The sequence below is a fragment of the Gordionus sp. m RMFG-2023 genome, chromosome 4, assembly GCF_954871325.1.
Source record: "Gordionus sp. m RMFG-2023 chromosome 4, tfGorSpeb1-WG-v2, whole genome shotgun sequence".
NCBI classification, from domain to species: domain Eukaryota; kingdom Metazoa; phylum Nematomorpha; class Gordioida; order Chordodea; family Parachordodidae; genus Gordionus; species Gordionus sp. m RMFG-2023.
Window position 1 is genome coordinate 18,599,565 of NC_088778.1, and position 16,101 is coordinate 18,615,665.

Here is a 16,101-nt window from a genome sequence, read left to right on the forward strand (position 1 = left end):
GTCTCCGCGGACACCGATCTTGTAGGTGGTCTCGGGATTGGCAGAGATAACAAGTCCGTGGAGGATTTCGTCCTCTTCGTATCGGGCTGGATTGAACTGCCGGCGTATGGAATTCGGATAAACGCTCCTCAGTATTTTGCGTATATACGCTTATTCTTATGATCATCCTTTTAGTCAGGCTTGCAGCTCTTTGTCCTTAGATATTACAAATTCACAAAGATAGAACTCTTGTTTCACCCCCTCTTTTTATATATTACAACTCTTTATTTCTGATATTTCACTTGGTCAATCAGGTTTTGCATCTCTTTGTCCTTATATATTACAAATTCACAAAGATATAACTCTTGGTTTCACCCCTTCTCTTTTATATATTAAAACTCTTTATTCCTGATATTTCACTTCTCTCTCAACACTTCACCTCCCGATCTCAACCGCCTCGGTTCAACTCCCCTCCGTATTTGATCGGAATGTCTTATACCATCTCTTCCATCCCTAAACTTGACTTTATATAATCTGCTCCCCAATTTCTCCATTATTATTCCCAACTCCCATTTCCTTGAACCTCCATAATTTCTGATCCACACATTTTGACCTATCACAAATTCGCAGGTCTTATTCACCACTTGCTCATCATTAACCTTTGTCATTTGCAACTCATCCGGCGCGGGCTTCAATAAATCCAATAGCATACGAGTCCGACGCCCCAAAAATTTCTCCACTGGAGATTTTTCCTCCTCTTTTTTGCTATTATTGTAATACGCTACCGCTATCCAAATCTCGCCCCCTCCATATTTAAATTTTCTTAACCAACTCTTTACTACCGCCACCATTCGTTCCGCCTGACCATTGGAACTCGGATGGTAAGGTGGAGCTAATATATGTTTTGCACCCGTTTTAGCACAAAAGGTTTTAAAATTCCTACTTACAAACGCTGGCCCTCCATCCGAAACAATTATTTTTGCAACCCCAAACCTGGCCCACAGATTTTTTAATGTTTTTATCACCACTTGCGTCGTTAAACCTCTCACCTCCTCATATTCTACCCACTTTGAATAAGCATCCACCACAAGTATATAGATCTTGTTCTCAAAATCAAAAAAGTCGATGTGAACCCTGTCCCACGCCTGAGTAGCTTTCGGCCAAACACTTTCTTTATCTCTACGAGGCATTCTGTCCCAAGAGTTACACATCACGCAACCCCGGCTTATATTTATAATCTCCTCATTCATTCCGGGCCACCACACATATTCTCTTCCCCATTGTTTCATTCGTTCAACCCCTTAATGCCCAGCATGAATCATGTTCAACACGGCTTCCCTTAATTTCCTCGGAACTACTCTACGATTTCCTCGCACCACACATTCATCCACTATTGTCAACTCTTTTTCTACATTTTTGAACCTCTTGTCCTCAATTCCATGGTTTTCTACCCGCTATACACGCCTTAATTCGCGTCAACTCTCGATCCTTCAATGTAGCACTTTTCAGCCCTTCCCATGTTACGGGTCCTCCTCTAGATATTGCCGCTACCGTTCGAATCATCCCTTGCTCATTCTCTTCCTCATCCCCTTTTTTTTCATCACAAATTTCTCCTGCTCCACATCTGGATAAAATATCCGGTAAATAATTCTCTCTCCCACGCCGATATTTGACTTGAACGTCAAAACTACCCACCAATAATACCATCTCTGTAATCTTGGCGATAACATCAACTCTTTATTATCCTTCTTAAAAAGATGCACTAAAGGTTTGTGATCCGTATATATAACAAACTTCCGCCCAATTAAATATTCCCTACACTTGGTCAACCCAAATATTACCGCCAACGCTTCTTTTTCAATAACCGAGTACCTCGTCTCCGCTGATTTAAAGATCCAGGAGAAAAATATCACCGGTCTTTCCAACCCATCTATATAATGTAATAAGGCTCCACCAACCCCTTTATTGGATGCATCCACTGCCAACACAACCTCCAAATCATTGTTATAGCACATAAGCACTGGTTCCTTTCCAATCTTACATTTCAACGCTTCAAACGCCTCCTCCTGCTCGTTTTTCCACTCAAAACGTGCTCCTTTTTTCAACAATTCGTATAATGGTGCCGCAATTTGCGCAAAATCCTCCACAAATCGATGATAATAAATGACCATCCTTAAAAATGATTGTATCTCCACTTTATTACTTGGCCTACACATATTTGTTATTTCAACCATATTTTTATCTATAGGTCTCACCTCTTTTCCTGTAATTCTGTGTCCCAAATACACAACTTCTGTGACCCCCAACACACTTTTTCAGCACTTGCTCGCAAACCCTTTTCCTGAATTCTCCTAAATACCTCTTCCAACCTCTGTTCATGTTGTTCAGGCGTTATTCCTGTTACCAACACATCATCCATATAATAGTAAACCCCTTCCAACCCCTGGAAAACAGCCGCCATGGTCCGCTGAAAAATCGGAGCCGATACGCTAAGTCCAAACGGCAATCTACAAAATGCATACAACCCTTGCGGAGTAGTAATTGTTAACAAATTTCTCACCTCTGGCCTCACTCGCAGTTGTAAATACGCATTGGAAAAATCCACTTTGGAAAAATATAAACTCCCCTTTAAATTGGCCAATATCTCCTCAATCCGTGGCAACGGATATTTTACTTCTACGACCCACGGGTTTAAAGTTACCCGGAAATCTGAGCACAATCGAAGCTTCCCATTTGCTTTCTTCACAGGCACTAAGGGCGTTGCCCACTCACTATATTCCACTGGACATACGATGCCCCTTCTCACCCATTGATTCAACTCTATTTCCACCTCCTTTCGCCATTCAAACGGTATTCTTCGCAACGCACAAAATTTTGGTACACAATTTTCCTTTAATTTAATATCTACTTCGTAATCCCTTAAGCATCCCAACCCTTCGTCAAAAATCTCCTGATATTTGTTAACTAATTTCTTAACTCCTTCCCGCACTCGCGCCATTCCTAACTCAATATCTTTTTCACTTCTCAATTTTTCCGTCTCCAACTCTTCTCCTCACAACTCAATTTCTCTTTTTTGCAACCCATTGCATGACATTTCGCGATCCTCTCCCCAAGTCCCCCCTTTAAAATTCTCCCCTATTTCTAAAAATTTCCCTTATTTCCCTCCTAAAATTTTCCCTTATTTCCCCCCTAAAATTCTCACCTATTTCCCCTCTAAAAGTCTCTCCTATTTCCCCCTAAAATTTTCCCTTATTTCCCCCCTAAAATTTTCCCTTATTTCCCCCCTAAAATTTTCCCTTATTTCCCCCCTAAAATTTTCCCCTATTTCCCCCCTAAAAGTCTCCCCTATTTCCCCCCTAAAATTTTCCCTTATTTCCCCCCCCCCTAAAATTTTCCCCTATTTCCCCCCTAAAAGTCTTCCTTATTTCCCCCTTAAAATTTTCTCTTATTTCCCCCCTAAAATTCTCCCCTATTTCCCCCCTAAAAGTCTCTCTTATTTCAAACCTTCCCTCCCCTTCTCCTATCTCCTCTATTAAATATAGTCTCAACCCCTGGCAACCTTTGATTACCCGAATATATCATACTTTCAATTTCATCATCACCTACAATGGGCAAAAATATACCACACCATGCAAATACACCCCAAAAACTATACCATGGACCAATGCGTACAATCCATTCCCATCCCAAAACCGTTTCAACTCTTTTATCAATGATCCATAAATCCAACACTTCTATTCTGCTCTCTATCATCAACTCAATCTCGACTCTTCCCATTATTGTCATCTCTGATCCATCGAATTGTCGAACCTTTATTTCCTCCCGTTTAATTCTACCATCTGGCCAAACACTTTGATATGTATCATATCCCATCACTGTAATCGCCGCCCCTGTATCAAATAACATTGACACAAAATTTCCATTAAAATTTAACAACACTCTGGGACAAATATCATACGCCCTCCCTTCTTGTAACATATTTATATCTTTTTTTTCTTCTATTTTACTATTGTAATACATATTTTTCAACCCTTTTTCTTTACTTTTTCCAATTACATCCTTGGATTTTATATTTTTCAACTCTTTTTCCTGCCCTCTTTTAATTATATCATCCACACTATCATATAGTCAACAATTTAAACAATCTCTAGCCACATGCCCTTCCGACATTTAAAACACATCGCATTCAACGCCTTTCCTTCCTCAGTATGTTTCGACACAATTATTTCTTCGCTCCTCTTATTTTCTATAGTTCGCACAATGGGAGTATTTTGTTGATCCATTCCCCTTTGTGGGAAACCACCCCTTGTATTATATCTATCTACATTATAATCCTCTTTATTATGACCAAATCTCCCGCACCCGGCGCATCTCAATTTTTCTTGTTTCTGCGGACAAAAGGGGGCTATATGACCACGTTTGCCGCATCCAAAACACTTTGTTTCTTGACAATCCCTAACCATATGTCCTTGTCCACCACAATTATAACAAGTTATGTCTCCTCTCTCTCGAGAATTAAATCTCGGTCTCATCTCCGTTCTATTTTTCACCAGATTTTCTCTGTCTCCATATGGTCTCAACACTTGACTTCTATACCCATATTTTCCAAATACATCGCCTTCAGCACGTCTATTTATTAAATTATTTTCTGATAAACCTAATACTTCACTATCAGTCCAACCCTTTATTAATTCCTGCACTGGTAACCAAGTTACCTTTCCCATCACATCCTCCTCTCCATTATTTCCTTCTATCGTTAAAGTCTGCCCTTTGATTCTAACACTTCGATTGCGCCTAGTCCTCCTTCCTAGGATTAAACTACACATCCATATACCCAATACTAGCAACGCTCCAATAATATTATATTGTACCTCCCAGTATTTTATAAATTTAAAACTTTTCATCTCACAAAAAATTGACAATCACCTTTAAAATAAATATTTTAATAATTTGTAGTGTTAATAAATAAGACAGTATTAATAACGTAAATACTCCAAATATACACTTATACATATATTCAACTCAAAATTTTTTCTACTCTAAATTCGTTTCGAATCTCTTCTCTAATTTTATTTAATATCAATTTATCAACAATTTCCTTGTAAAACAACTCTGTTTTATGCCAATTTATTATTACAACCTGTTATTACAATATAACAACCTTTAATACAATTACAATATAATTTCTCAACACACTTGTATATTCTGTTCAACTTCAACTCTTTAAAATTTATTCAATAATTTACAACACTTGTATATTTTGTTCAAATTCAACTCTTTAAAATTTATTTAATAATTTACAACACTTGTATATTTTGTTCAAATTCAACTCTTTAAAATTTATTCAATAATTTACAACACTTGTATATTTTGTTCAAATTCAACTCTTTAAAATTTATTCAATAATTTACAACACTTGTATATTTTGTTCAAATTCAACTCTTTAAAATTTATTCAATAATTTACAACACTTGGGCTTTGGTCACGGCACCACTGTGATAATTCTCAACGCTTATAATAAAAAAAAATCAACACTCAGTATCTTTTTATATTTTTCAACACAATAAACGATCAACACTTATATCTTTATATCTATCTTTCAACACAATTTCCTTATTCAAAATATCTTACTTTAATCCTTTTTTTTAAACGGATATTTCTCACTTTTTAAAATTTCTAGAATACTATTTTTTTTTGTGTTTCTACAAATTCCCTTTTTTTTTGAATTCCAATTTTTTATTAATTTTTATTTTTTTTCAAAATTTTAATCAAAAAATATAATGAATTAAAAACAAAAATTTTCTTTTTTCAACAACTTTTTTTTAAAAAATAATAATAATAATTTTTAATATTATTTTTTTTAAATAAAAATCAATAATACGTAATTACGAATAGTAATAATAATATTATATATTTAAGATTAAAAAAAAATCGATAATGCGTAATCAAAAAAAAAAATTGACAAAATCAATTAAATTTAAAATATCATCAATTATAACACGCTCGATAATGCGTAATCAAAAAAAAAATTGACAAAATCAATTAAATTTAAAATATCATCAATTATAATAAATATCAATACGGTATTGAAGCTACAATGGGTATTGATTTCACAATCCTACATACCAGATAGTAATTACACTCTTATCAGGTCTATAATAAGTGAGGTTATTTGGAAAGCGCTTAATATTTGTTTGGTAGATGATTTCTAAATATTTAAATAGGGTTGTATAATGCAAAATATTACGTGCAAATGTAAATTATCTTCTATTCTACTTTTAAGTCGATATAATATATTACTGGAAATCACATTAAAAACGAGGCAATACTTTAATTGATCAAATTATTTACACTCTTAGAGGTGTAATAGTTATGAAGTCAATGAGAAAAATGATCCTAATATTTTAGGTCATTATATCACTTATACTGCTCAATAATGGGGAGTTTATAATTTGAAAGTTAAAAATATTTTAATATACCAAAAAAATTCGACCTCACTATTTGATATCCATTCATTTTTATATTGAATATATATTCTCAATTTAAATTTTTATTATGTTATCTATTTTTTTATTGTTGAATTTTTACACTCAATTTTTTACGCTAATTATTTATATATGGGAGAAAGCGTAAATTAATAGACGGCGTAGAGTCAACTCTTTTATCATTAAAGAGAATTATTAATTCAGATAGGCATTCTAGTGTGATATAATGGTTTTATTAGGACATTTAAAATAACATAACTGAAACTATTAATTTTGGAAATGTTTTCAAGTCATTTATAAATATTTGATTACATATGTTTTATAATTGAATCCATAATTTTATATAAGATTATTTTATAATATTTGTAAAATCATTAAATTAACCTATCCTTCCAGTATAAGCCAATTCTCATCTTCCTTTTTGTATATTTTTATGTGTTACTTTTCAAATAAAATCGTATATATCAATTTTTTGTTAAAAATTTTATCAGCCCCCCCCCCCCCCCAATTGTGAAGCTAGAATCGGGCCTTGATATGCTACATTCCTACTAATAAAAAACAAAGAATGAAATAAATATTAACAATTTTAAAATTTATCGCTAAAACAAAAGAGTACCAGTTGATTTTTTTTTTATAATTAATCTCTTTATTGGTCAAATTGAACGTTAAAAGTAAAACATACATATGTAATTTAAAAATATATATTAAAAATATCATGTAAACTATTTTAAAAATAAAATCTATATTAAAACTGTATTAAAAAAATTAGTATAATAAATTAATAAATTGTATGGTTGAGTGGGAGGAGGTCAAAAAAGGGAGCCGTGGATGGCAATACAGTTAGATCTGCATATATCAATAGATACACGCTGTCGAAGATAGAAGCCTTCCCGTGGGTCACCAGTAGTGTTGCGTAATCGGCTAAAAACTACGCCTAAGCCTAATAAGGCTAAGCCTAATTAGGCTAAGCCTAAAAATCGGCTAAGCCTATTAGGCTAAGCCTAATAATCGGCTAAGCCTAATTAGGTAAGCCTAAAAATCGGCTAAAACTAAAATTCGGCTAAGCCTAATTAGGTTAAGCCTAAAAATTGGCTAAGCCTATATATATCTGCTAAAATTAAATTAGTCAAAATTCTGCATCGATGCTTAGTATTAATTATTATTTATTTATTTTAGTAAAATAAATTTATTTTATTTATATTTAATGTAAATATTTTATTATTATCAACAAATAAACATGATATGATTTAATATTTTTTATTTATATTATTATATTTTGAAATGAAAATAAATTTATTTATTTGATGTTATTTTAATAAAAAAAATAATATGCTGCTATATTGTAAAATTGTAATATTCTTTTTAATATAATTTATTAGTGATTTTTACAATCTTCTTTATAAATACATCTTTTATTGAGGAATTATATTGTAAATTTTATTAGATAAATAAACAATCTTTTAGGTGAAATCTTTTATAATTTTTTTATCATTTAAAATTATCTATTTTTTATTAAATGAGGTGGATTTTATGAAACTTTTTTGATGATTTTATATGATCTTTTTAAGATAATATTTTAATGTGACAATTGTCATAATCGTTATTTTATAAGTTTTTTGAATTTTTTTGAAGAAAATAGGTTAAAAAAAGTATTAATAACATGTGTAAATATAAATTTAGTGAAGATGTACCAAAGAAAAGTGACAATTGTCATAATCGCTATTTTTAAAGTTTTTTGATTTTTTTTGACGACAATATGTTAAAATAAGTATTAATAACATGTTTAAATAAAAATTTAGTGAAGATGTACCATAGAAAATTGACAATTGTCATAATAGTTATTTTTAAAGTTTTTTGAATTTTTTTGAAGAAAATATGTTAAAATAAGTATTAAAAACATGTTTAAATAAAAATTTAGTGAAGATGTACCATAGAAAAGTGACAATTGTCATAATCGTTATTTTATACGTTTTTTGAATTTTTTTGAAGAAAATAGGTTAAAATAAGTAGTAAAAACATGTTTAAATAAAAATTTAGTGAAGATGTACCATAGAAAAGTGACAATTATCATAATCGTTATTTTATAAGTTTTTGGAATTTTTTTGAAGAAAATTTGTTAAAATAAGTATTAATAACATGTGTAAATATAAATTTAGTGAAGATGTACCATAGAAAAGTGACAATTGTCATAATCGTTATTTTATACGTTTTTTGAATTTTTTTGAAGAAAATATGTTAAAATAAGTATTAAAAACATGTTTAAATAAAAATTTAGTGAAGATGTACCATAGAAAAGTGACAATTGTCATAATCGTTATTTTATACGTTTTTTGAATTTTTTTGAAGAAAATAGGTTAAAATAAGTAGTAAAAACATGTTTAAATAAAAATTTAGTGAAGATGTACCATAGAAAAGTGACAATTATCATAATCGTTATTTTATAAGTTTTTGGAATTTTTTTGAAGAAAATTTGTTAAAAAAAGTATTAATAACATGTGTAAATATAAATTTAGTGAAGATGTACCAAAGAAAAGTGACAATTGTCATAATCGCTATTTTTAAAGTTTTTTGAATTTTTTTGAAGAAAATATGTTAAAATAAGTATTAAAAACATGTTTAAATAAAAATTTAGTGAAGATGTACCATAGAAAAGTGACAATTGTCATAATCGTTATTTTATACGTTTTTTGAATTTTTTTGAAGAAAATATGTTAAAATAAGTATTAAAAACATGTTTAAATAAAAATTTAGTGAAGATGTACCATAGAAAAGTGACAATTGTCATAATCGTTATTTTATACGTTTTTTGAATTTTTTGAATTTTTTGAAGAAAATAGGTTAAAATAAGTAGTAAAAACATGTTTAAATGAAAATTTAGTGAAGATGTACCATAGAAAAGTGACAATTGTCATAATGGTTAATTTTAAAGTTTTTGAATTTTTTTGACGAAAATTTGTTAAAATAAGTATTAATAACATGTGTAAATATAAATTTAGTGAAGATGTACCATAGAAAAGTGACAATTGTCATAATCGTTATTTTTAAAGTTTTTCGAATTTTTTTGACGAAAATATGTTAAAATAAGAATTAATAACATGTGTAAATATAAATTTAGTGAAGATGTACTATAGAAAAGTGACAATTGTCATAATCGTTATCTTTAAAGTTTTTTGAATTTTTTTGACGAAAATATGTTAAAATAAGTATTAATAACATGTGTAAATATAAATTTAGTGAAGATGTACCAATGAAAAGTGACATTTGTCATAATTGTTATTTTTAAAGTTTTTTGAATTTTATTGACAAAGATATTTTAAAATAAGTATTGATAACATGTTTAAATAAAAATTTAGTGAAGATGTACTCTAGATAAGCGAAAATTGTCATAATCGTTATTTTTTTTAATATTTATTTTAACATATTTTCTTCAAAAAAATTCAAAAAACTTTATAAATAACAATTATGACAAATGTCACTTTTCATTGGTACATCTTCACTAAATTTATATTTACACATGTTATTAATACTGATTTTAACATATTTTCTTCAAAAAAAATCAAAAAACTTTAAAATTAACGATTATGACAAATGTCACTATCTTCACTAAATTTATATTTAAAAAACTTTAAAAATAGCGATTATGACAATTTTCACTTTTCATTGGTACATCTTCACTAAATTTATATTTACACATGTTATTAATACTTATTTTAACATATTTTCGTCAAAAAACTCTAAAAATAACGATTATGTCAATTGTCACTTTTCTATGGTACATCTTCACTAAATTTATATTTACACATGTTATTAATACTTATTTTAACATATTTTCGTCAAAAAAATTCAAAAAACTTTAAAAATAGCGATTATGACAATTGTCACTTTTTATTGGTACATCTTCACTAAATTTATATTTACACATGTTATTAATACTTATTTTAACATATTTTCGTCAAAAAAATTCAAAAAACTTTAAAAATAACGATTATGACAATTACTTTTCTATGGTACATCTTCACTAAATTTATATTTACACATGTTATTAATACTTATTTTAACAAATTTTCGTCAAAAAACTTTAAAATTAACCATTATGACAATTGTCACTTTTCATTGGTACATCTTCACTAGTTATTAATTCTTATTTTAACATATTTTCGTCAAAAAAATTCGAAAAACTTTAAAAATAACGATTATGACAATTGTCACTTTTCTATGGTACATCTTCATTTACACATGTTATTAATACTTATTTTAACAAATTTTCGTCAAAAAAATTCAAAAAACTTTAAAATTAACTATTATGACAATTGTCACTTTTCATTGGTACATCTTCACTAAATTTATATTTACACATGTTATTAATTCTTATTTTAACATATTTTCGTCAAAAAAATTCGAAAAACTTTAAAAATAACGATTATGACAATTGTCACTTTTCTATGGTACATCTTAACTAAATTTATATTTACACATGTTATTAATACTTATTTTAACAAATTTTCGTCAAAAAAATTCAAAAAACTTTAAAATTAACCATTATGACAATTGTCACTTTTCATTGGTACATCTTCACTAAATTTATATTTAAACATGTTATTAATTCTTATTTTAACATATTTTCGTCAAAAAAATTCGAAAAACTTTAAAAATAACGATTATGACAATTGTCACTTTTCTATGGTACATCTTCACTAAATTTATATTTACACATGTTATTAATACTTATTTTAACAAATTTTCGTCAAAAAAATTCAAAAAACTTTAAAATTAACCATTATGACAATTGTCACTTTTCATTGGTACATCTTCACTAAATTTATATTTACACATGTTATTAATTCTTATTTTAACATATTTTCGTCAAAAAAATTCGAAAAACTTTAAAAATAACGATTATGACAATTGTCACTTTTCTATGGTACATCTTCACTAAATTTATATTTACACATGTTATTAATACTTATTTTAACAAATTTTCGTCAAAAAAATTCAAAAAACTTTAAAATTAACTATTATGACAATTGTCACTTTTCATTGGTACATCTTCACTAAATTTATATTTACACATGTTATTAATTCTTATTTTAACATATTTTCGTCAAAAAAATTCGAAAAACTTTAAAAATAACGATTATGACAATTGTCACTTTTCTATGGTACATCTTCACTAAATTTATATTTACACATGTTATTAATAATTATTTTAACAAATTTTCGTCAAAAAAATTCAAAAAACTTTAAAATTAACCATTATGACATTTGTCACTTTTCATTGGTACATCTTCACTAAATTTGTATTTACACATGTTATTAATACTTATTTTAACATACTTTCTTCAAAAAAATTCAAAAAACTTATAAAAGAACGATTATGACAATTGTCACATTAAAATATTATCCTTAAAAAGATCATATAAAATAACATCAAAAAAGTTTCATAAAATCCACCTCATTTAATAATAAATAGATAATTTTAAAAAAATGATAAAAGATTTCACCTAAAAGATTGTGTATTTATCTAATAAAATTTACAATATAATTCCTCAATAAAAGATGTATTTACAAAGAAGATTGTGAAAATCACTAATAAATTATATTTAAAGAATATTACATTTTTACAATATAGCAGCATATTATTTTTTTTATTAAAAAAACATCAAATAAATAAATTTATTTTCATTTCAAAATATAATAATATAAATAAAAAATATTAAATCCTATCATGTTTATTTGTTGATAATAATAAAATATTTACATTAAATATAAATAAAATAAATTATTTTACTAAAATAAATAAATAATAATTAATGCTAAGCATCGATGCAGAATTTTGAATAATTTATTTTAGCCAATTTTTAGGCTTAGCCCATTTTTAGGCTTAGCCAATTTTTAGGCTTAGCCGATTTTTAGGCTTAGCCAATTTTTAGGCTTAGCCGATTTTTAGGCTTAGCCTAATTAGGTTTAGCCGATTTTTAGGCTTAGCCTAATTAGGTTTAGCCGATTTTTAGGCTTAGCCTAATTAGGTTTAGCCGATTTTTAGGCTTAGCCTAATTAGGCTTAGCCGATTTTTAGGCTATACCTAATTAGGCTTAGCCGATTTTTCCACCTAAAATCTCGGCTAAGCCGTTTTTAGTCGGCTAAAATTAGCCGATTACGCAACACTAGTCACCAGTGATGGCGCGAATTTTTTTTTTACCAAGGGATTTGAAGAAGGTTAGGGCATGATTGCCAAAAAAACCGGTTGTGTCGGATACAATTGGTATGAGATTGCAATTGGTTAGGGAAATGCATTTATTAATTTTAGAGATTTCAGTTCTAACGCCGGGGTGGCCTAATTGGTTATGATGTATGCTTGGAAACAGAAGGACATAGAGGACGCAGATTCAATTCTGGTAAAGAGCATAAAAATTTTCAGGTTTTTCTTCGATGACTGATGTGTGTAAAGACATATGATAAGATGAATTTCGGAGCTTAGAGATGACACCCCGGTGTCACCGACAGGCCTGGACAGCCGGGTGCAAACGGGTTGCAAGGAAGAAGAGAAAGATGACTTTAGAGAGGTCTGCATTGGGCGGGTTTTTGGACCAAAAGCCCGCCCATCCAATGTTTAAAAAAAATTTAATCCGCCCGCCCAGCCCGCCCATAGTTTTCAAAAAAATTTAACCCGCCCGCCCAGCCCGCCTATAGTTTTCAAAAAAAATATATAGCCGCCCATTTGTCTAAAATTCCTTACCCGCCCGTCCATTAGTCTAAAATTCCTTACCCGCCCGTCCATTAGTCTAAAATTCCTTACCCTCCCGTCCATTAGTCTAAAATTTTTTACCTGCCCTCCCATTATTTATAAAAATTTTTTAACCCAAGCCCGCTTATAAAACTTAATTATGGTCATTCTTTCATTTTTTTAAGCATCTAATAAATTTTTTTATCATTTCTCCAATTAGGAAATAATATTTCCTTAAGATCCTCAGTAACTTTGGATATGTGCCTGCTAACGGTTATGGGGCAAGGAATAATTTTTTCGGCTTCCAATTTTCCATATATGGCCCCTAAGTCTAAAAATTTTTGTAAAATATTTACAAATCCTGGTCCTTGAAAAGCTTGAAATGGCCTAAATAAAGATAAAAGAATAATTTAATAAAAATTAAAATACCTAATATCTCTAGCGCAATATTCTACAAAATTGGCGATTAGACCCGATTTTATCGTTTTGTTTAATTGAGAATTGTCTTTTTGAAAATATCTGGATATTTTTTTATTATCTATCAAATCTTCACAATTTGCAGATGAACATTGATGACGAAGGAAGAAGGATGTGCTACTTTTGTTATTATATTTATAGATAGATTCGCAATCATTGCAGCGAATCCAATCTAGCTTTTTGTCATTTTCATCGAAAATGATTTTAAATTGTTTCCACATTAAAGATTTTTGTTTATTATTATCTGAATTTTCTTTTAATTTATATAAATTATTTTTTATTTTTTTAGATATATTTTCTTTATTCATAATAAAATTTTAAAATAAAAATTAAATTAAAATATATTTTTTTAATAAAAATTATGTTATAAATTTTTTTTTATATATTTTATAATAAAATAAAAATGAAAAGGGCAATTATAAAGATAAACAATTATTACTAAAATGAAATAATACAATGCAGATTGCAAACCCAAAAAAAGGAAGTTTTAAGAGAAAAGTTTTATTACATTCCCATAAAAGGAAATTTTTAATAGACAAAAATGTTTATTTATTTCTAAGAAAAAAGTTTTATTGTTGTGTTTATCACATAATATAGTTAGGTAAATGTTCACCACTTAAAAAAACGATTGGTACAATAAAAAAAGAAATATTGTTATAGTTCATTTAAACAATTATTATTTTTAGTTTATTTTAAATTTCCTTAACCCGCCCGCCCATTGTTCAAATTTCTTAACCCGCCCGCCCAGCCCTCCCATAGTTTCAAATTTTTTTTAACCCGCCCGCCTGCCCATTTTCGAAATTTTTTTTAACGCCCATCCGCCAGCCCAATGCAGACTTCTACTTTAGAGCTATCCTTGATGAAGCTGTAATGGAAATCCCGAAGGATGACCTAGTCATAATAGATGGTGACTTAAATGCACATGTGGGAAAATTAATAGATAGCTACAAAAGGCATCATGGTGGTTTTGGATATGGAGAAAGAAATGATGAAGGAAAGCATATATTGAAATTTACGCAAGCCTTCGACCTTGCCTTAACCAACACCTACTATAGGGAAAAAGGCAGTCATTTAACCACATATGAAAGTGGTATAAGGAAAACAAAGATAAATTACATGCTAATCTCTCGTAGAAGATTAAAAGATGTAATAGACTGCAAAGTCATCCCAGGAGAAGATATAGCCGCGCAACATAAACTACTAGTCATGGATTTACACATTACAAATAAATCCACTCAAAACAAGATAAAACTGAAACCATGCATCAAATGGGGTAAATTAAAAACAATGACAGAAGCCTTTGCAATCAATGCAAACATTGAAACAATAGATTCCTTACAAGTCAGTGAAAAAATGTGGACAGATCGTTCATCCAGATCAATAGACACTGCCAAATCGACACTAGGCTTGACAAGGGGAGGTAACAAATCAAAGAACTATGGTGGTGGAATGAAGAGGTACAAACCACTATACAGGAGAAAAAAGCCCTTTATAAAGTATGGTACAAATCCAAAAACCCAGATGACAAGACAATATACAAAAAATCCAATAGAATAGCTACAAAGGAGGTGGCTAGGGCCAAATCTATGGCATACGATGACATGTATGAAGAACTACATACCAAAGAAGGGCAAAATAAAATATACAGATTAGCCAAACAGCCAGAAAAAAATTCTAGGGATATAAACGGAGCTCCGAAAATAATCAAGAATAAAGATGGGAAATTGATAATAAAGGAAAAAGAAATAATGAATAGATGGAAAGAATATTTTAAGGAGCTTCTCAACTTTAATCCCCACTTACTACATTTAGATCACTCCCCATGTCAAAACCTTATACAACCAATAACAGAACAAGATAGGGCGTGGGGGTCGGTGGGGTTATTGTTAAGTGATAGAATAATTAAACGGTAGCTTGATTCTGAGGCTAAAAAGGCAGCAAGGCTGAGTGTCGCAGTTAATCTTAGGCCAAGACCCCCAAATTTCGAAGGCAAGGAGGCCTGCATCCAAGAATTAGGGCTGAATTTTATATTGAGGATGCCTTCTAAAGAGTCTTTGATTGTTGATTCTATTTGGGTGAGAATTTCCGGGAATAAGAAAAATGGGGCAGTGTGAAAGGCATGTTGGATTTTTGGGATAAAGAAAAAGTTTTTGAGAAGGAAGAAAGCTTGATGGAAAGGAAGGACTTGAAGTATTTTATGTAAAAGCTGAAAATTACGGAGAAATTTTGTTTTGAAATCATAAAAAATTGTCAGAGTAAGTTTTAAAAATTTTAAAGAATTGGATTCTTCAATATAGAATAAAATATAATTGAACACAAAGATTTGATTTAAATCAGCGGCCCTTCTCAACATTAGACAAACATTCTCGTCTTTCGTTTAATATATACTTAACTTACAAAACAAGAAAAACATGTCATAAAGCTCTCTTAAATATA

The 16,101-nt window shown here is 29.5% G+C and overlaps 1 protein-coding gene across 1 annotated transcript in view; it reads left to right on the forward strand.

The window, feature by feature from the left end:
• Window positions 1–16,101, forward strand: part of LOC135927740 (importin-7-like) — a 109,119-nt gene that overhangs the window by 85,291 nt on the left and 7,727 nt on the right. The gene's annotated exons all lie outside the window — the stretch shown is intronic.